This window comes from Papio anubis, chromosome X, assembly GCF_008728515.1.
Source record: "Papio anubis isolate 15944 chromosome X, Panubis1.0, whole genome shotgun sequence".
NCBI lineage: Eukaryota > Metazoa > Chordata > Mammalia > Primates > Cercopithecidae > Papio > Papio anubis.
This window is the reverse complement of record NC_044996.1, coordinates 97,966,568-97,988,302: the sequence shown is the minus strand read 5'-3', so window position 1 is coordinate 97,988,302 and position 21,735 is coordinate 97,966,568. Positions and strand designations below refer to the sequence as shown.

At 44.7% G+C, this 21,735-nt stretch overlaps 1 protein-coding gene and 1 long non-coding RNA gene across 2 annotated transcripts in view; both read right to left on the bottom strand.

Annotated features, from left to right (window-relative positions):
- The window catches only part of ZNF41 (zinc finger protein 41), a 349,729-nt gene that overhangs the window by 11,311 nt on the left and 316,683 nt on the right, over positions 1 to 21,735 (bottom strand).
- LOC116272104 lies at positions 11,482 to 14,660 on the bottom strand. The gene is made up of 2 exons (XR_004180818.1): positions 12,707 to 14,660; positions 11,482 to 11,694 (listed from the first exon to the last, which is right to left on the bottom strand). It is a non-coding gene; the product is annotated as an uncharacterized LOC116272104 (long non-coding RNA).

Here is a 21,735-nt window from a genome sequence, read left to right as displayed (position 1 = left end):
GATAGCAAGCTGTTTTTAATGCTTTTTACCGTAATGTATCATGTAGGGTTTTCTACCTGGCACCTAGTTTTGTATTTTATTTTGTGAGAGTTAGTACCATTCAGGCCGTATGCCGTGCCTCAAGCCTGTAATCCCAGCACTGTGGGAGGCCGAGACGGGAGGGAACGCTGCCTCTGCATATTCGGCACCATCCTGGCTATCACACTGTGAAACCCCGCTCTACTAAAAATACAAAAACTAGCCGGGCGAGGTGGCGGGCTCAGTCCCAGCTACTCCCGAGGCTGAGAGGCAGGAGAATGGCGAAACCCAGGAGGCGGAGCTTGTAGTGAGCTGAGATCTGGCCACTGCACTCCAGCCTGGGCTTACAGAGCGTGACCTTATCTCAAAAACAAAACAAAACAAACAAAAAAACTTATTCAAGTATCTTGACATTTGTTGTGTACTACATTCATTAGTTTATTCATTCATTCTCTTTTCAAAATGAGGATTTTAAATGAGCTCTTAAGTCCTCTAGCTAACTTAAAAACAAGATACTGGCCGATTATGTGTCAGATGATGTGCTAGGCAATGGTGATAAAGAGTTGAGTAAAATATAAAGCAACTTAAAGACTTGGATAACCAACAGAAGAAGACACAAAGGGAGCTTTCGGAATGGAAGAAAAGTATAGGAGGTATAAGGTTAGACTTCATAGAGACAGTGGGGCGAGAGTTATCTAGAAGAGAGAAGCATGAGCAAAAGTATGGAGAAAGGGAAATAGAAAAATACATGGTGGATTCTGAGAACTGCAAGTAGTTCCATATAAAGGAAAGGAGTCTGTGTAGTATATTAAGGTGACTATGAGGAAAATCCAGTAGAGATATACTATACCGCAACAAGTGAACAAGTCTTTTTTCTTTTTGTTTTTTGAGGCGGAGTCCGCCTGTCGCCCAGGCTGGAGTGCAGTGGCGCCACCCTGTGCCTGCAAGCCTCAGCCCCGGAAGCATTTCATTCCTCTGCCTCAGCCTCCCGAGTAGCTGGTCACAGGCGCCGCCACCACCGGGCTAATTTTTTTGTATTTTTTAGTAGAGATCGGGTTTCACTGTGTTAGCCAGGAGGGTCTCGACCTCCTGACCTCATGATCCTGGGCCTGCCTCGCCTCCCAAAGTAAAAGCAGATTACAGGTTGGCTTGCCCGCCAAGTCTCCAACAGAGAATGACTGCAATTTATATGCAGGAAAAGACATGATCGTAATTGTGTGATTTCAAACAGTATTCAACATGCATCACGCTGGGCACGGTGGCTCACTCCTGTAATTTCAGCACTTTGGGAGGCCGAGGCGGGTTGATCACCTGAGGTCAGGAGTTCGAGACCAGCATGACCAATATGGTGAAGCCCCATCTCTACTAAAAATACAAAAGTTAGCTGGTCGTGGTGGCACACACCTGTAATCCCAGCTACTTGAGAGGCTGAGACAGGAGAATTGCTTGAACCCGGAGGCAGAGGTTGCAGTGAGCTCTGAGTTTGTACCCACTGCACTTCAGCCTGGGTGAGGGACAACAGAGGAGACTCCTCTTTAAAAAAAAAAAAAAAAAAAAAAAAAAAGTATGATCACTTAGGAATGTTTGAAATGGGTGAGTCCAGATCGATCTGGAGATGCACTACAGAGTTTATGTGAAAGAATAAGACAATCTGGACTTAGGGCAGTAGTTGTCATGGGCAAGTAAAAGAAGGTGTTGACGGGCGTGGTGGTTCACGCCTGTAATCCAGCACTTTGGGAGGCTGAGGCAGGCAGATCACCTGAGGTCAGGAGTTGGAGACCAGCCTCGCCAACATGGCAGAACCCCCGTCTCTACCAAAAATACAAAAGTTAGCCAGGCATGGTGGGTGTCTGTAATCCCAGCTACTCAGGAGGCTGAGGCAGGAGAATCACTTGAACTCAGGAGGCAGAGGTTGCAGTGAGCTGAGATCATGCCACTGTACTCTAGCCTGAGTGACAGAGTGAGACTCCATCTCAAAAACAAACAAACAAATAAACAAACAAAAAGAAGGTGTTGATACTGTGTTTTAAAGAGGCTGAATTATGGGAGTGAGAAAAAGAAAGAATTCTAGGGCAATTCTCAGTTATTGGTTTTGTACAACCATGCAGATGGTGGTGTTACATACTGAGAGGGGCTAGTAGATTAGGAAGGGAGTGGGGAAGAGAATGAAACATAATGTTACATTTTGTCCATGTTGAAATAAAAGTGAAACAAAGAATGAAACATAATGTTACATTTTGTCCATGTTGAAATAAAACATGCAGGGAGTTATACAATAGGATGTTGGGCTAGAATAGAGGTAAGATCTGGGAGTTCTCATATAGAGCTGGGAAACAGATGAGATGGCCCAGGAAGGGCACACAGATAGAGAAGATACAAAAACCATCTCTTACAGACCATCTCTAAACCAAGTGTATTTAAGTCAGAAATCAGTAATAAGATGAAACTTTTCAGAAATCATCATTTTAAAGTCAGAAATCAGTAATAAGATGAAACTTTTCAGAAATCATCATTTTAAAGTTTAAAAATACAGTTCAAAATAACTGATCGTCTAAGAAGATACACTAAATATCAATGTAATCAGTACATGTAAGAATTTATTGGATTAAGAAATGGTAACTAAAGTGGAAATTAGGGTCTTCAGTGCTTATATTACAAAAGAATAAAATCCAAAATTCCATGCATTAAGCATTGAAATAAAGACGTTATAAAAATAACAATAGAGTAAAACCCAAAAGAAGGTCTTTAAAAAGTAGAAATCAATACATTCAATGCCATCCCAATTGAAATCACAACAGGATTTTTGTAAAATCTGACAAACCAATTCTAAAATTTCTGTGGAAATGCAAATGGCCAGGAATAGCCAAGACATTTTCTTTAAAAAAAATTATTTTGTATCTTGTTTTCAGAGACACAGTCTCACTTTGTCACCCAGGCTAGGGTGCAGTGGCACAACCACAGCCCAATGCAGCCTCAACTACAGGCGTACGCCACCATACCCTGCTTCGTTTTTTTTTTTTTTTTTTTTTTTTTTTTTTGTATTGTGTAGAGATGGGGGTCTCCCTAGGTTGCCTAGTCTGGTCTAGAACTCCTGGCCTCAAGTGATCCTCCTGCCTCAGCCTCCTAAAGCACTGGGATTGCAGGCGTGAGTCACTGTGCCCGGCCTGCCAGGACACTCTTGAATAATTAAAGCAATGTGGGAGGACATGCTTTACAAGACCTCAAGACTTACAAAGCAATGGAAATTTAAGACATTGTTGTCCTGGTGCTAGGACAGACAAATAATCCATTGCAAGAGAATATAGAGTACAGGTCGGGTGCAGTGGCTCACGCCTGTAATCCTAGCACTTTGGGAGGCTGAGGCATGTGGATCACCTGAAGTCAGGAGTTGGTGACCAGCCTGGCCAACATGGAGAAATCTCGTCTCCACTAAAAATACAAAAATTAGCTGGGCGTGGTGGCACGTGACTGTAGTCTCAGCTACTTGGGAGGCTGAAGCAGGAGGATCGCTAGAATCCAGAAGGCGGAGGTTGCAGTGAGCCGAGACCAGGCCACTGCACTCCAGCTTGGGCAACAGAGCGAGACTCAGTCTAAAAAAAAAAAAAAAGTCAATTCCAAGGCCAGGTGCTGTGGCTCATGCCTGTAATCCCAGCACTTTGGGAGGCCGAGGCAGGAGGATTGCTTGAGTCCAGATTTAAAACCAGTCTGGGCAATATGGCGAGACTCTGTCTCTACAAAAAAAATAAAATATATAGCACATACATAAAAATTAGCTGAGTGGGGTGGCATGCGCCTGTAGTCTCAGATACTCAGGAGGCTAGGTGGGACGATCTCTTGAATCTGGAAGGTGGAGGCTGCAGTGAACCATGTTTGTGCCACTGTACTCCAGTCTGGGTGACTGAGTGAAATCTCATTTCAAAAATATATATAAATTCCAGATGTATTATAGACTTAAATGTGAAAGGCAAAAACTATAAAGCCTTTAGAAGATAATACGGATGGCTATCTTCATGACCTTGAATTAGGAAAAGAGTTCTCAAACATGAACCATGAAAATTGATAAGTCTTTCCACAACAAAGCTTAGAACTACTATTCATTTAAAAGACAGCATTAAAAGAGAACAAAGGGAAAGTCACAGAGTAGAAGATATCTCCAACATACATTATAAACAAAAGGCTCAGAGCTAGAAGATGTAAAGAACTTGTACAAACCAGTAAGAAAAAAAGAGACCACCTAGTAGAAAAATGGGTGAAGCATTCATTTTACAAAAGAGGAAATCCAAGGCTTTAATAAACGAATAAAAAAAGATTTAACCTTCTTAGTAGCAAGGGAATACAAATTAAAACCACAATGGATACCACTATACAACCTCTAGAAAGTCTTAAATGAAAAAGACTGATAGTACCAAGTGTTGAAGAGAATATGGTGCAAGGAGAACTCTCATATTGCTGATGGAGGAGGTGGGAATTGCTACAATCACGCTGGAAAGTATTTTGGCCCTAAGTGGTAATGTTGAAGACAGGCAAGCAATATGACACAGTGAGTCCACTCATGGAAATATATACGCCCACGTGGAATATATGCACATGTACAACAGGAGATGCATTCAAGAATATTTCTAGTGGCATTATTCAAAATATATATAATATTTCATGATAAAAAGGTTTAAAAACAGTGATTTAAAAAATCAGTATTCAAAAAAAATCAGTATTCAATATATGTACAGTATCTATTGTCTTTGTAAAAAAATTAAGCATATTTTCTTTTTTTTTTTTTTTTTTTTTTTTTTTGAGACAGGGTCTTACTCTGTCACCCAGGCTGCAGTGCAGTAGCTTGATCTTGGTTCACTGCAACCTCCACCTCCTGGGTTCAAGTGATCCTCCTGCCTCAGCCTCCCTAGTAGCTGGGATTACAGGCGCCCACCATCATGCCTAACCAATTTTTGTATTTTTAGTAGAGACAGGGTTTCACTATGTTGGCCAGGCTGGTCTTGAACTCCTGACCTCAGGTGATCCACCCGGCTCGGCCTCCCAGAGTGCTGGGATTATAGGCTTGAGCCACCACGCCTGGCCAGGATATTTTCTTTTTTTCCTTTTTTTTGTTTTTTGAGATGGAATCTCACTCTGTCACCCAGGCTGGAGTGCAGTGGTGCAGTCTTGGCTCACTGCAACCTCTGCCTCCTGGGTTCAAGCAATTCTTGTGCCTCAGCCTCCTGAGTAGCTGGGATTATAGATGCCTGCCACCATGCCTGGCTAATTTTGTATTTTTAGTAGAGATGGGGTTTCACCATGTTGGTCAGGCTCGTCTAGAATTCCTGGCCTCAAGTGATCTGCCCACTAGACTCCGAAAGTTCTGCTATGACAGGTGTGAGCCACCATGCCTGGCCTCTTTTTTTATTTTTTTGAGACAGGATGTTGCTCTGTTGCCCAGACTGGAATGCAGTGGTACAATCATGGCTCACTGCAGCCTCAAACTCCTGGGCTCAAGGGATCCTTCCCGCTTCAGCCTCCTTAGTAGCTGAGACTACAGGTGCACACCACCATGCCCAGCTAATTTTTAAATTTTATTTTTACTTTTTTTGTAGAGATGGTGGTGGGGGAGGGTGTCTCACAGTGTTGCCCAGGCTGGCCTCCCTCCTGGGCTCAAGCGACCCTCTTGCCTCTTAAGTAGTTGGGATTACAGGCATGAGCCACAGCCCCTGGCTGTAAAAACTTTTATTATATGCACTGGGAGCTGGTAGAAAAAAAAACCACCTCACTTGTCTCTCCCTCCCTGGAAGTCATGAAGGTCACATTAACAATGCCACATTCACATGCACAAACACCATGCCAGGCATTACAAGCATTGACAGATGCAACAGAAATACAGACAAGGTACACTGCCCTGTTTGGTCCCTTCCCCCACCAAAATAGAAGCTTTGGACTCCACCATGGCTGGGAAGGAATGTGTAGGGTGGTGAAAGAGGGCTCTGGAGAGATTTGGGGAGAAAGCTGATAACACAGACACACCCAGATTCCAGCCTCACCTGCCACATATGAAAAGGTGTCATTTTTCTGGGCAGTATTTACCATGGAGGATGGTGTGTGTCCCTACCACCATAAGGACTCCTACAAGGACTTCCTCATACTAGGTAAGGGCCCCCATCCCAGAGCCTCATGGCTCTCCAGCTAGTCATGCAGCAATGCCTCCATTCAGGGTCATCTCAGTCCCAGCACATTCTGCACCCTCACCCCTGGGGGTATACTCTGCTGCCAGGACTGGCTGCCGACTGCCCAGTCTGTCCCTGATCCCTTAGGCACCTGCTCTGTCCCACCCTGCAGCTGGCTGGGGGCTCAGGCCTCCTGCTTCAGGGCTGCTCTCACTCCTGCCTCAGGATACTTCTGTCACCTCCTGGTGTGATCTTGCCCTTTCACTCTGCCCCAGGCCTAGCAGAAGGGCTTCCAGGGCACATAGGAGCATGGCTGGAAGTGAGCCTGGGGAGAGGGACCCAGCTGCTCTGCAGGTTCCCCCTGGGCTGGGGGCGCCCTGGTCTTTGCAGGATAATTTTCTGGGTGGTCCTGGACCAACCCAGTTGTCTCCTCTTTCTTGCTTGCAGTTCTCAAGAATAACTGTAGAATGTGCTAGAAATGGAACATCCTGAGCTGTGGAGGGACTAGTTCAAACAGGAGAGAGAGCCGGGGGCTCTCCTGGAAACAGGATGTCCAGTGCTTTAGCCCTGAATGTTGGGTTGTCCTAGGGTATAAAACCCCACGTGGGCTGCTTTCTGGGATCCCTCAGCTGTGGTGCAAGTGGGGCACGTGCAGATGAGACTCCAGCTGCACCGAGCAGCTTTCATGAGCCTTGGGGGACCAGCTTGCAATGAATCGTAGGCTTTTGCTCTCCCTGACTGCCTACCTGTAAGTAATGAGCCTGCTCCATGTAACTTGTGTGCATGGGTGTTTCTGTCTCATGGGACGTAGACAAGCTGGTAGCCAGTACGCAGAGACCCTGCTTCGGTCTTTGTGAAAAAAACATGAAGGATATTTTCTTTTTTTTTTTACTTTTTTGAGACAAGGTCTTGCTCTGTTGCCCAGGCTGGAGGGCAGTGGTGCAATCATGGCTCACTGCAGCCTCAAACTCCCGGGCTCAAGGGATCCTTCCGGCCTCAGCCTCCTGAATAGCTGAGACTATAGGTGCACCCCACCATGCCCAGCTAATTTTTAAATTGTATTTTTACTTTACTCCTCCCTGTCCATCTGAGTGTTTCCTGTTCCCCGGGACTGTTCTCTGGCCCTGCAACTGTTCTTCCCTCCTTCTGGCTTTCCCCCGCTTCCCTTGTTGCTTCCTGTACAGCTGTTTTCTGCCTGCCCAGATCTGTCCCTGCTCCCTCTGCTGGTTCTTGTTCCCTCTGACTTTTCCTTGGTCCCTCTCTTTCCTATTCCCTCTAAATGGCTCTTGTTCCTTCTGAGTACTCCCATTCTTTTATTGCTTTCTTTGACTCTACCTGGATCCCTCTAACTATTCATGCCTCCTGTTTCCTGTTCTGACTGCCCTGTGCTCCCTTTGTTGTCCCTCCAGCTGATCCTTGTTCTGTGGCACCATTCTGATTGTGTGCTAGTCTACCTGACTGTTCCCTGGTCCCTAAGGGCCTTTCTTGTTCCTTCCAGCTGTTCCTGGCTCACACAGACTGACTGCTGTTGGATTCTGCTGACGAATCTCTAGTCTCCTGATTCTTCCCTGTCCTTGGACAGTTCCTTGAGTACATTTCTTTCTTTCCATTCTTTCCTTCCCTTCTTCTTTCTGAGACAGGGCGTCACTCTGCCACCCAGGCTAGAGTACAGTGGCACAATCACGGCTCACTACAGCCTCCACCTCCCGGGCTCAGATGATCCTCCCACCTCAGTACCACCCTACCTGGCTATTTTTTTTTTTTTGATATATATATATGTGTGTGTGTGTGTGTGTGTGTGTGTGTGTGTATATATATATATGTAGACATGGGGTTTCACCATGTTGCCCAGGCTGGTCTTGAACTCCTGGCCTCAAACAATCCTCCTGCTTTGGCCTCCCAAAGTGTTGGGATTACCACCGTGCCTGGCCATTGAATACATTTCTACTATGCTCTCCCGTGATGTTCACGCATCTGGTCCGTGGACCACACTTTGAGCAGTACCTAACTAGCTAGCTTATGCCCTTACCCATTAAAATGCACTACTGCGTGTTTTATGCCACGGCTGGATTCTGTACTTGCACTGCCTCCATTACTCACATTACATTTAACTATTGGCTGGTTCCTCTGATTCCTTCCTGGGTAGGGTGGCCAAGTGTCTCAGTTTGCCCAGGAATGTTCCTGTTTTAGCACTGGAAGTCCCATGTCCCCTCAGTCACAGGCAAACCAGCATGGTCCTGGGAACTCTGGCTGTTTCCCAGCCTCTCCAACTGTGCCTTCACGCCAGTAACTACTGTTTGGGCCCTCGGGCTGTTAACTCGCTTCAGTTATACCATTCTTTCTGGTTCTCCTCTGGTCTCTCTAGCTGGCCACTGGTCAATCAGGCTGCTACTCCACACTGGATACATGTTTAATGCTCACTTGACCTGTTCCCTAGTTCCTCTGGTTACTTCCCAGGGCCTCTGGTGGACCCTCAGCCCCAAGCACATTTTGGCTGCTCCCTCTGGCTGCCCCCCAGCCTCAGTGACCGTTCCTTGCTCCAGGTGTTCCACAGTACTCTAGGCCATTCTACAGCTTCAGAGGCTCTTCTCTCATCTTTCCACCTGTTCCATGGACTCTGTCCCTTCCCTGATCCCTCTGCCCATTCTACAGCCTCAGCAATTGTCTCCTGGTTCCTCTGGCTGCAATCCATTCTCTGGGCCATATTTCCCATTTCTTGTTCCCTAGTATCTCTGTCTTTTGCCTATACCCTCAAGCTCTCTTCTAAACCAAGGAACTGCTTCCTGGTTCCTCGAGAAGTTGCTTGTCCCTCAGGCTCATACCCAGTTCCTTGGATATGTTTGCTTTTTCCATTTTATCTGATTCTTCTGCTTCCTCACCCCTCTGGATATTGACTGCTCTGTCTGGCTGCTTTCTGGTTCCTCTATTTCCTGGTACCTCCTCCTATTTCATGATCCTTCTCACTGTTCTTTAACCCTCGGCTCTTCCCTGCTCCCCAGTGATTACCACTTCTCCAGCCTCAGCAACTGTTTCTTGGTCTCTGGCTCCAGCGTCTGACTCATGTCCTGCTTGTTTCATTATTCTTCCACCTGTATCCTGGACCCGTTGGCTATTCTTCATCTCTAGTAAGTGCACCATGGTCCCTGTTCCTTATTCCCTTGTGGCTCCCTCCAGCCCTCTTTACCTTACTGATCCCTCTGCTTATTCTCCATCTTCAGCCACTGTTTCTTGGTACAACTGGCTGCTCCTCAAACCCTGGGGACATTTTTATTGGTTTCTAGGTATCTCTGCCTATACCCTGCTCCCTGATGTTTAATGAAAACACCAAGACCCTAACCAATAAATAAGTCAATAAATAATATTCCCCCCAGGGTCTCAGTCATTTCCATCTCTTCTTGAGGTGGGTCAGAGATCTGTGGTTAGTAAGGAAGAGATGAATGGAGAAATGTGCCTTTCAGAATCGTTCTTCTAGAAATCCCCACTGTTGGCTGGGCAAGAGGCCATGTGCAAGAGTGGGGAGGACCACATTGTCATGGCCCTAATCTGTGGGTCCGTGACTGACATGACTGAGCAGAGCTTAGACAAGGTGGAAGTGTACTACTGTCGAGCACTGATTCACTTGCTATTTAATGCCCCTATACCTTTGACTGAAAAATATAATTTCAATGACTTGGCAGAAAGATGTATTTATTTATTTACTTATTTATTTATTTTGAGACAGAGTCTTGCTCTGTCACCCAGGCTGGTGTGCAGTGGTGTGATCTTGGCTCACTGTAGCCTCAACCTCCTGGGCTCAAGTGATTCTCTCACCTCAGTCTCCCAAGTACATGGGACTACAGGTGCACACTACCACACCCGGCTAATTTTTGTATTTTTGTTGAGACAGAGTCTTACTATATTGCCCAGGCTGGTCTCAAACTCCTGAGCTCAAGCGATCTGCCCGCCTTGGCCTCCCAAAATGCTGGGATTACAGGCATGAGCCACCATGCCCAGCTGGCAAAAAGATTTAAATGTAGGAATTTTATCATAGTAGTTTAATCACAATAGAAAACCTCAAATACCCTAAATGTACATTATTAGTGGACTGGTTGTAGGGGGATGGGGAGACACTGGTCAAAGTATACAAAGTTTTTGTTAGAGGGAATAAGTTTTTGAGACCTATTGCAGTTTGGTGGCTAGTTAATAATGATGTAATGTTATTTCAAAATTGCAAAGAGAGCAGATTTTTTTTTTCTTTGAGACAGAGTCTCGCTCTGTCGCCCAGGCTGGAGTGCAGTGGCACGATCTCGGCTCACTGCAAGCTCCGCCTCCCGGGTTCATGCCATTCTCCTGCCTCAGCCTCCCGAGTAGCTGGGACTACAGGCACCCACCACCACGCCCGGCTAATTTTTTTGTATTTTTAGTAGAGACAGGGTTTCACCGTGTTCGCCAGGATGGTCTCCATCTCCTGACCTCGTGATCCGCCCGCCTCGGCCTCCCAAAGTGCTGGGATTACAGGCATGAGCCACCTCACCCGGCCAAGAGCAGATTTTAAATGTTCACATCATGAAAGAAATAAGTCTTTGAGGTAATGGATATGTTAATTAGGTTGATTTAAATATTCTACAATGTATACAAATATCAAAACATCACATTGTACCCCATAAATATACACAATTATTATTCATCAATTAAAAATAAAATTTGCGGGGCATGGTGGTGACTCACGCCTGTAATCTCAGCACTCTGGGAGGCCAAGGCAGGAAGATTACTTGACCCCAGGAGCTTGAGACCAGCTGGGTGTGGTACCATGTGCCTGTAGTCCCAGCTACTTAGGAGGCTACGGTGGGAGGATCGCCTGAGCCCAGGAGATTGAGGCTGTAGTGAGCTGAGATTGCAACACTGCACTCTAGCCTGGGCAACAGAGGGAGACTGCCTCAGAGGAAAAAACATTAAAATAAATAAATAAAATTAAAAAAATAGCAAACTGGCTAAATTATGGACATCATAAGTGTATAAAGAAAAATACTTGCTGCCTAGCAAACCATGTTAAACTGCCCAGTTAAAAATGAGGTAACCAAAAAGTATGATTCTGTTTTAAAACTTTAGCTATATATGTGTATGTGTACAGTATGTATGCACACTCAGGCCCCACATGTATACTCACACACATGCACACACAAAGGAAAAAACCACTGAAAGGAAATACAGCTAAATGTTAACACTGGTTAGCTTTGGGTAATGTTGGAACGACAAGTAATTTTTTAGTTTCTTCTATTTGCTAAACTATACTTTCTAATATTTTATTATGAAGTTATAAAATGACCAAAAAAAATAATATTTAAAAGTTTAATGTTATCCTAATGGCCACATGACCCTGAGCCCCTGAGACAATGAACCCTTCCAGAGTCAACAGCATCCACAGGCAGGTCTGAAAGGAGGGAGCTGTCGGGCAGGGTCTGGCTCGCTCGTGGTCCTCCTCGGCTTACAGAATCTCAATGGGAACTCTGATCCGAACGGGAGTTCTCAGCAGGAAACTTGATCTCAGCTGTGGTGCGGTGAGGGTGGAAGACACAGTCAGGAGACCTGACTCCAGTCTAGTGTTGTCACCGCCAACCTGAGAGGCCTGGGCGAGTCATGTGTCTTCTGGGGCATTTTATTCATCTTTTTTTTTTTTGTTTTTGAGACGGAGTCTCACTCTGTCACTCAGGCTGGAGTGCAGTGGTGTGATCTCAGCTCACTGCAACCTCTACCTCCCAGGTTCAAGCGATTCTCCTGCCTCAGCCTCCCAAGTAGCTGGGATTACAGGCATGCGCCACCAAGCTCAGCTAACTTTTTGTATTTTTAGTAGAGACGGGGGTTCGCCATATTGGTCAGGCTGGTCTTGAACTCCTGACCTCAAGCAATCCACCCGCCTCAGCCTCCCAAAGGTGCTGGGATTATAGGCGTGAGCCACTGTGCCTGGCCATTTTATTCATCTTTGAAAGGAGGAGGGAAAGCCAGAAGGGTCCCAGAGACTATGGTGGCCCTACTACCCTGCCAGTCTCTAAGTTCCAAAGAAAAAGGATTTTTCTCTACCTAAATCAGGATAGAGGAGAAATTGCCAGATCCCCAGAGACCTGGGGGAAGTGGGCACTGGTGGGGATCAGCTGACGTCTATAAAGAGCCGACAGAGAGGGAAGGGTTGGTGCTGGGGTGGGGGATGGAGTCTCCCTGGCTATGGATAGTGGCTGCTTCCACCTGGACCTCACCCTCATTTGCCCTGCAGGGAGCTGCCCCCACTCCCTAGGTTGTGGGGCTCACCCTCCACATCCTCCCTCTCCTCTAGTGTAATCAGCCACATTACCCTGTCCACTGAAACACGTGGGGCTCTGGATGTGGCCGCATCAGTCAAGTGGTGCTCACTCTCAGTGGGAGGACCCTGGTCTGTCTCCAGGGCAGCAGGTCTGGAATCTGCCGCTTCCTCTGACTCACCTGCTCCTGCCCTGAGGCCCTGGGGACAGGTCAGGGTATCTCCTCACTGAATGAATTACTGCCTCCGGGGTCCTCTCCCTCCTCACCTCACATGAGCTGCCACGTCCCTCTGCAGCCACGACCGGGTACCATGGGGGAGAGTCCCCATTAGCTGCCATGTTCATGCTGGGCCTCAGCCCTCAGGCTCTCCTGCTGACAACCCCACTCTTTCCCAAGCTGGAAGCTGAGCTGGCGTCTGCGGACTCAACCGGAGCTGCTGGGGCGAGGCAAGCAGGAGTCAGAAGGAAGATCCTGCAGTTTCCACTAAGGAGCCTGGCCCCCAGACTCTGCAGAGGCTCCAAGAAACCCTGGAAAGACAGTGTCCACATGGTCATCACTCCACGTTCACCCACAAATATTTTCTGGTAGTGCCCAGGGGAGGCTCACTGTGCTGGATGCTGCAGAAGAGAAAAGTTCGGTAAAACCCACACCAAGTATTAAAGCAAAACATGGGGAAAATTCACAAGATCTGGTGTAAAATGAATGAGCATTTGTATTCAAGTTCTTCTATGTTCTAGCTAGAATCTGAGGAAGTCACTTTATGTGAAGTTTCTTCATCTTAAAACAGGATGAAAATACTTATCTCATAGGGTTGTTAGAATTAAACGAAATGATGCTTCTATGTACACCTACTTGGTACCTGGAACATGCTCAACTCATTTTAAATAGTGCTATTATTACAAGGTGCAAGGCATGTTTTATTAGGTACCTCATTTAATTTTCACACTCATCCTGTGGACTAGGCATTATTATTATTACTAATCCCATTTACCATCAGATAGAGCTGTTCAGAAATATTAAGAAATTTGCCCCAAGATCACTCAGATGAGGGGGAAGGACAAGGATTCAAACTCAGGTATGCCTGGCTCCAAAGCATACTTTCTTAACTACTGAGCCATTTGGTACTCTATTCAAGGCAGAATCACAATAAACACTGTGGTTCCTGCTACCTTCAAAGTGCTCTGGCTGAGCAGTGACCATGCCACTTGAGCATAAACTGAGCTTCTGTGTAATTCAGTGTACATTCTATGCAAAGAACAGAGCCCACCCTCTTCTGTCAAAGATGAAAACTCAAACTTGTCCCTTCTCTTCTGCAATTCCCATCAGGCCCTGAAAACCAGCAGGTCTGCACAGGCTCCTAAATCCCTATAGCCCACAGTGCTTGACAAAAACTGTGTACCAAATGGTGTCATCAACTGGTTTCCACAGGCTCCTCAAATTATCACCAACCCAGGCAGCACACCATCAATAGGATCAATGACTCCCATAAAACCCTCAGTAATAGAAGTTCCAGTTCATCACAGAGCAACTCACACAGTACTATAATAACCAATGTCCATAGGTCCCAATCCAGGACTGCCACAGGCCCCCCAAAACTGACTTGTAATCCCTGTGAATCCCAGACTTGCAATCATTCACCACCTTAGCACCCCAATCAATAAACTCTCATGGACTGAATCGATGACCTCAGATACTGACATTTCCAACACTTCCAGGCAGAACCAACACGTCATTTACAAGGAAAAGGGATCACAGTGGCACTAGATGTATTTGCAAAAACAGAAGCCATGTTAGAAGAAAACTCTACAAATTATTGCGAGAGAAGGTCTGAGATCCAAGAATTCTAAACCCACCCTAGCTAGATACCATTCTATTGTCAGAGCAAAAGAAAGACAATTTTAGACATAAAAGCATTTCTAGCATTTTATGCCAATATTCCAATCTCAGGAGAACACTCAAGGGAATAGTCTAAACAATGGTAAACGGAATAGAAACAAAAAACCTCAAAACAGGAAAGCAGTTTTGAGATAGGATTCTTGCAATTGATATATAATTACATCTGGATAAAGAAAAGCAACGTAATTGGGCATCTGTAGTAAATAAGGCTGTTACTATTAACTATGTGGAAATTTAAAAATTCCCTGGCCGGGTACGGTGGCTCACACCTGTAATTCCAGCACTTTGGGAGGCCGAGGCGAGCGGATCACGAAGTCAGGAGATCAAGACCATCCTGGCTAACACTGTGAAACATTAAAAATACAAAAAATTAGCCGGGCCTGGTGGCATGCACCTGTAGTCCCAGCTACTCGGGAGGCTGAAGCAGGAGAATCGCTTGAACTCAGGAGGCGGAGGTTGCAGTGAGCCGAGATCATGCCACTGCACTCCAATCTGGGTGACAGAGACTGTCTCAAAAAAACACAAACAAACAAACAAACAAAAAAATTCCCTGGGAAAATTTACTGAACAAAATGAGGAGAAGGCAAATTACAAATTTCCATAGGCAGATATCGGTACAATATTATTTGGATTTAGTAATATAGAAAAGACATACAATCATATTTGTAAGGAAGGTAAAGGCAACTACTAACAGAAATTCATTAAAAAAATCAAAATTCCAAACAATAAAAACTCAAAAGTAATAAAAACCTAAAAGAGGATTAAGAGAAACATGAATGAGGCCAGGCACAGTGGCTCACACCTGTAATCCCAGCACTTTGGGAGGCCAAGGCGAGCGAATCACAAGGTCAGGAATTCGAGACCACCCTGGCCAACGTGGTGAAACCCCGTCTCTACTAAAAATACGAAAATTAGCTGGGTGTGGTGGTGCATGCCTATAATCCCACCTACTCAGGAGGTTGAAGCAGGGGAATTGGTTGAGCCCAGGAGGTGGAGGTTGCAGTGAGCCGAGATCTTGCCACTGCACTCCAGCCTGGGTGACAGAGCGAGACTCCATCTCAAAAAAAAAAAAAAGAGAAACATGACCAGCCAGACACAGTGGCTCACACCTGTAATCCCAGCACTTTGGGAGGCCAAGGCGGGCGGATCACCTGAGGTCAGGAGTTTGACACCAGCCTGGCCAATATGGTGAAACCCTATCTCTACTAAAAACACATAAATTAGCCGGGCGTGGTGGCAGGCGCCTGTATTCCTAGCTATTTGGGAGGCTAAGGCATGAGAATCACTTGAACCCAGGAGGCGGAGGTTGCAGTGAGCCGAGATCGTGCCATTGTACTCTGGCCTGGGGGGACACGGTGAGACTCTGTTTAAAAAAAAAAAAAAAGCAAACGAAAGATAATAGGAGAAAAAAAGGAAAAAAATAATAGGAGGCATAAAATCAAGTATGTTAAAACAAAATGATGAAGACGTGAAATGAAGCACTTGATAGAAATACACCATATCATTGATCATTCTTTCCTTTATGGTTGGCATGCATTATGTCTTGTTAGGAAACCTTCGCCTACCTCAGGGTCATGTAAAAGTTTTATCATTTTAGCTTTCACATTTAGATCCACAGTCCATCTGGGAAGGATTTTAGCGTGTGGTATATGTTAGAGTCAAGATTCATTTCTTTCATACGGAAGCAAGATAATCCAGCACCATTTATTGAAAAGCCTACCCATGGCCAGGCACAGTGGCTCATGTCTGTAATCCCAACACTTTGGGAGACCGAGGTGGGCGGATCACCTGAGCTCAGGAGTTCGAGGTCAGCCTGGCCAATATGGCGAAACCCTATCTCTACTACAAATACAAAAATTAGTCAGGCATGGTGGCAGACGCCTATAATCGCAGCTACTCGGGAGGCTGAGGCAGGAGAATCGCTTGAACCCGGGAGGTGGGGGTTACAGTGAGCTGAGATCTCACCACTGCACTCCAGCCTGGGGGGATAGAGTGAGACTCTGTCCCCAAAAAAGAAAAAAAAGAAGACTATCCTTTCTCCATTGCTCTGTAGTGTCTCCTTGTGATCATATATGTGGGGGTCATTCCTGAACTCTGTATTTTCATTAGTTTATTTGTCTATTCTTGGACCAGTGTTATAGTCTTAATTAATGTGCTTTATATTAAGTCCTGATAAAGGATACCTAAATTGGACTACATTAAAATTAAGGACTTCTGTTAATCAGAAGATAAAATTAAAAATGTAAAGGCAAATGCTACAGTGGGAGAAGGTAACTGTAATACCTATATATCTTTTTTTTTTTTTTTTTTTGAGACGGAGTCTGGCTCTGTCGCCCGGGCTGGAGTGCAGTGGCCGGATCTCAGCTCACTGCAAGCTCCGCCTCCCGGGTTTACGCCATTCTCCTGCCTCAGCCTCCCGAGTAGCTGGGACTACAGGCGCCCGCCACCTTGCCCGGCTAGTTTTTTGTATTTTTTAGTAGAGACGGGGTTTCACCGTGTTAGCCAGGATGGTCTCGATCTTCTGACCTCGTGATCCGCCCGTCTCGGCCTCCCAAAGTGCTGGGATTACAGGCTTGAGCCACCGCGCCCGGCCTGTAATACCTATATTTGACAAATGATTAATATCTCAAATATATCAAGAATGTCTAGAAATCACTAAGAGCCACAGAAAAAGGGCAAAAGGAACAGGCATTTCACAAAGAAAATATCCAAATAGCAAATAAGCTTATAAAAAGATGCTTGACTTCACCAGTTAGCAAGGAAATAGAAGTTAAACTACAATAAGATAATCCTCCACACAATCCTCCATATCTACAATAAGATAATCCCACTAGAAATTGCCAAAATGAAAAAGATGGGAAATAAACAAGAGCGGGCAAGGATGTGGAGCAGCCAAAACTCAGATTGCTTGTTAGGAGCATAAACTAGTACATAAACTTTGAAAAACTGTTTGGTAGTCTCTATTAATGGTGAATACATGCAATATCCTATGACCCTGCTGTTTGACTCCAGTTCTCTCTCACTCAAGAGAAATGCAAATATATGTTTACTAAAAGAGATGATAATGTTCATGGTAGCTTTATTCAAAACTAAAAATTATGTAAATGCCCATCAACATCAGAATGGATAGACAAGTTGTGCTATATTTATACAAGGAAATACTATACAGCAATGAGAAAGAATAAATTGCTATACTCAACATGCATGAGTCTCGTCCCATGAACACTCTGTTAAGCTAAAGAAGCCAGACTCAAAAGAGCAATGAAGCAATGCCATATGATTACGTTTATATACATTTCAAAAACATGGCTTCTTTTTTTTTTTTTTTGAGACAGAGTCTCGCTCTGTCTCCAGCCTGTCGTACAGTGGTGAGATTTTGGCTCACTGCAACCTCCACCTCCCGGGTTCAAGTGATTTTCCTGCTTCAGCCTCCCGAGTAGCTAGGACTACAGGTGTGCGCCACCATGCCCAGCTAATGTTTGTATTTTTAGTAGAGATGGGGTTTCACCATGTTGGGAAGGATGGTCTCGATCTCTTGACCTTGTGATTTGCCTGCCTCAGCCTCTCAAAGAAACATGGCTTCTTTAAATTTTTATTGTTGTTGTTGAGACAGAGTCTTGCTCTGTCACCCAGGATGGAATGCAGTGGTGTGATCTCGGATCACTGCAACCTCTGCTTCCCGAGTTCAAGCGACTCTCCTGTCTCAGCCTCCCAAGTAGCTGGGATTACAGGCGCCCGCCACCACGCCCGACTAATTTTTATATTTTTAGTAGAGACGGGGTTTCACCATATTGGCCAGGCTGGTCTCGAACTCCTGACCTCGTGATCCATCCGTCTCGGCCTCCCAAAGTGCTGGGATTACAGGCATGAGCTACTGCACCTGGCCTTACAAAAAAAAATTTTTTTAGAGACAGCGTCCTGCTCTGTCACCCAGCCAGGAGTGCAGTAGCACGATCATAGCTCACTGCAGTTGCACGATCATAGCTCACTGCAGTTGCACGATCATAGCTCACTGCAGCCTCAAACTCCTGAGCTCAAGTAATCGTCCTGCCTCAGCCTCCTAAGTCGCTGGGACCATAGGTGCATGCCACCACACCCAGCTAAAAAACATGACTTCTTGAGAGAGAGTAACATTTCTTCATCTAGGTGGTGGCTATGCAAGTTTGTCTGGTCTGTTAAAAAATCATCAAGCTAAATATGTACAATGTGTGCACTTTTCTGTATTATGTAATATTTCAATGAGGATTTAAAAGCTATACAATTTACTAGGCAAATACCAAGAAAATGAAAGGAGGTCTGAAAATACAATTATCGTGGGGGAAATTAAGGTCCAAAGCATTCAACAGATTAACAAAAAAGGGGAATATCTTTTAATAATAAAAGAAACAATAAAGAAGTACTAACTAGCATAAGCCTTTAGGATCATTCAACACATACAAATAAAACCAGCACAAATGCATTAAACCACATGAAGTCTTAAAAGTCATATTTGCTTTTGTATTATATTTAACAAGTGTTGCTATTAAGGTTATGCCAGTTTTTAAAAGGAACTCAGGAAATTTATTTTTATGTGTTAAAATGGCATAGATACTATCTTCTTTAAAGCTTAGCTATAAACACATTTAGAACTGGTGCCTTTTAAAAATGGCACATTTTAACTATTTTCCTTTCTTTGAATATTGGTCTTTACCAAATGTTGGAGAGGACTCAGAGAAACTGGATTCCTAACACATTGCCAGCAGGAATGTAAAGTGGCACAGCCACTCTGGAAAACAGTTTGGCAGCCTCTTTAAAAACTAAAATACTTACCACATGATCCAGCAATTGCACTTCTGGGCATTCATCCCAGAGAAAGGAAATCTTATGTGTACACAAAAACCTGTACACGATTGTTCATTACAGCTTTATATGTAATAGCCTCAGACTGGAAACAAGCAAAATGGCTCTCAATAGGTGAATGGCTAAACAAACTGTGGTAAATCTATAATATGGAATACTACTCAGCAACAAAAAGAAATGAATTATTGTTCTAGCAACAGTTTGGATGGTTTTCAAGGACATTATGCTGAGTGAAAAAACCAACCTCAAAAGATCACACACATTGGGCCAGGCGCGGTGGCTCACACCTGTAAGCCCAGCAGTTTGGGAGGCCCAGGCGGGCAGATCACCTCAGATCAGGAGTTTGAGACCAGCCTGGCCAACATGGTGAAACCCCATCTCTACTAAAAATACAAAAATTAGCTGGGTGTGGTGGCAGGCGCCTGTAATCCCAGCTACTCAGGACGCTGAGGTGGGAGAACTGCTTGAACCCAGGAGGAGGTTGCAGCGAGCCAAGATTGTGCCACTGCACTCCAGCCTGGGTGACAGAGTGAAACTCCGTCTCAAAAAAATAAATAAATAAAATAAATCACAGTCTGTATGGTTCCATTTATATAACATTCTCAAAATGGCAAAACTAGAGAGATGAAAAACAGATGGTTGGTTGCCAGGGGTTAGGGATGGTGGTGGGAGTAAAGACTATAAAAGGTCTGGGCACAGTGGTTCGTGCCTGCAATCCCAGCACTTTGGGAGGCCAAGGTGGGAGGATCGCTTGAGGCCAGGAGTTTGAGACCAGCCTGGGCAACATGGTGAGACCCTAATCTCTACAAAAAATTTAGAAAGTAGCCAGGCATTGTGGCATGCGCCTATAGTCTCAGCTACTCAGGAGGTCAAGGCGGGAGGATCACTTGAACCCAAGAGTTCGAGGTTGCAGTGAGTGATGATGGCACTACTGTACTTCAGCCTGGGCAACACAGTGAGAACCTGTCTTAAAAAAAAAAGACTAGGCCGGGCACGGTGGCTCACACCTGTAATCCCAGCACTTTGGGAGGCCGAGACGGGCGGATCACGAGATCAGGAGATCGAGACCATCCTGGCTAACACGGTGAAACCCTGTCTCTACTAAAAATACAAAAAATTAGCCAGGCGTGGTGGTGGCGGGTGCCTATAGTCCCAGCTACTTGGGAGGCTGAGGCAGGAGAATGGTGTGAACCCAGGAGGCGGAGCTTGCAGTGAGTCGAGATTGTGCCACTGCACTCCAGCCTGGGTAACAGAGCGAGACTCCGTCTCACAAGAAAAAAAAAAAGACTATAAAGGAGTAGTAGTTCTGTATCTTGATTATGGTGGCTGTTACCTTAATCTAAGCACATGACAAAATGACGTAGACTATGCACACACTAGGCTTGGTGCAGTGACTCACACCTGTAATCCCAGCACTTTGGGAGGCCGAAGCAGGTGGATCATGAGGTCAGGAGTTCGAGACCAGCCTGGCCAACACAGTGAAACCCCATCTCTACTAAAAATACAAAAATTAGCCGGGCATGATGGCGCATGCTTGTAATTCCAGCTACTTGGGAGGCCAAGGCAGGGGAATTGCTTGAACCCGGGAGGTGGAGGTTGCAGTGAGCAGAGATCACACCATTGCACTCCAGCCTGGGCAACAGAGCAAGACTCTGTCTCAGAAAAAAAAAACACAAAAAAACAAAAAAGAACTATGCACACACCTTGTACCAATGTCAAATTCTACATTTTTATATTGTATTGTGATTTTATAAGATGTAATCACTGGAGAAAACTGGGTGAGCGTATACAGGGCTCTGTGCTATGTTTGCAACTTCCTATGAATCTATAATTATTTCAAAATAAAAAGTTTAAGAAAAATCATAATTATGCCAGGAGATTTTATTGTATCTCTTCTATGATATAATGGATCAAGTAAACAAACAAAAAGCAAGTAAAGCAGATTTGAGAAATACAATCAACAAGCTAGGCTCAAGACACATAACTTTAACTTTACCTAATGAATATACTCTCTTCTCTTAGACCCATGGCATAGTTTACAAAAATTTTTAAAAATAATGTAACTTGGACTCGAAGAAAAAATCTTGATACATTTAAAAATTAGAGTTTTGGCAGGCTAAATTGACTATAATCCTGTAAAATCATAGATAATAAAACGATAAACTACCAAATCCAGATTTCAATGAAGAAATATTCTCTAAACATATACGAATTGAAGATGGCATTTGATAACAAAATTTTAGACTTCATAACAAATCTTGAGACATAGCTAAAGCTATATTTAAAGAATATTTTATCTTTGGCTAGAGTCACAGAGGAAAAAAAGAATATTTTGGCCAAATTATTTTTAATGTTTAAAAATAAAAGCTAAAGGTAAATGAACTAAATGTTCAATCTATTAAAAAAAAAAAAGAAAAAAAAAAAAAAGGCCAGGTACGGTGGCTCACGCCTGTAATTCCAGGACTTTGGGAGGCCGAGGTGGATGGATCACTTGAGGTCAGGAGTTCCAGACCAGCCTGGCCAGCATGGTGAAACCCTGTCTCTACTAAAAAAACAAAAA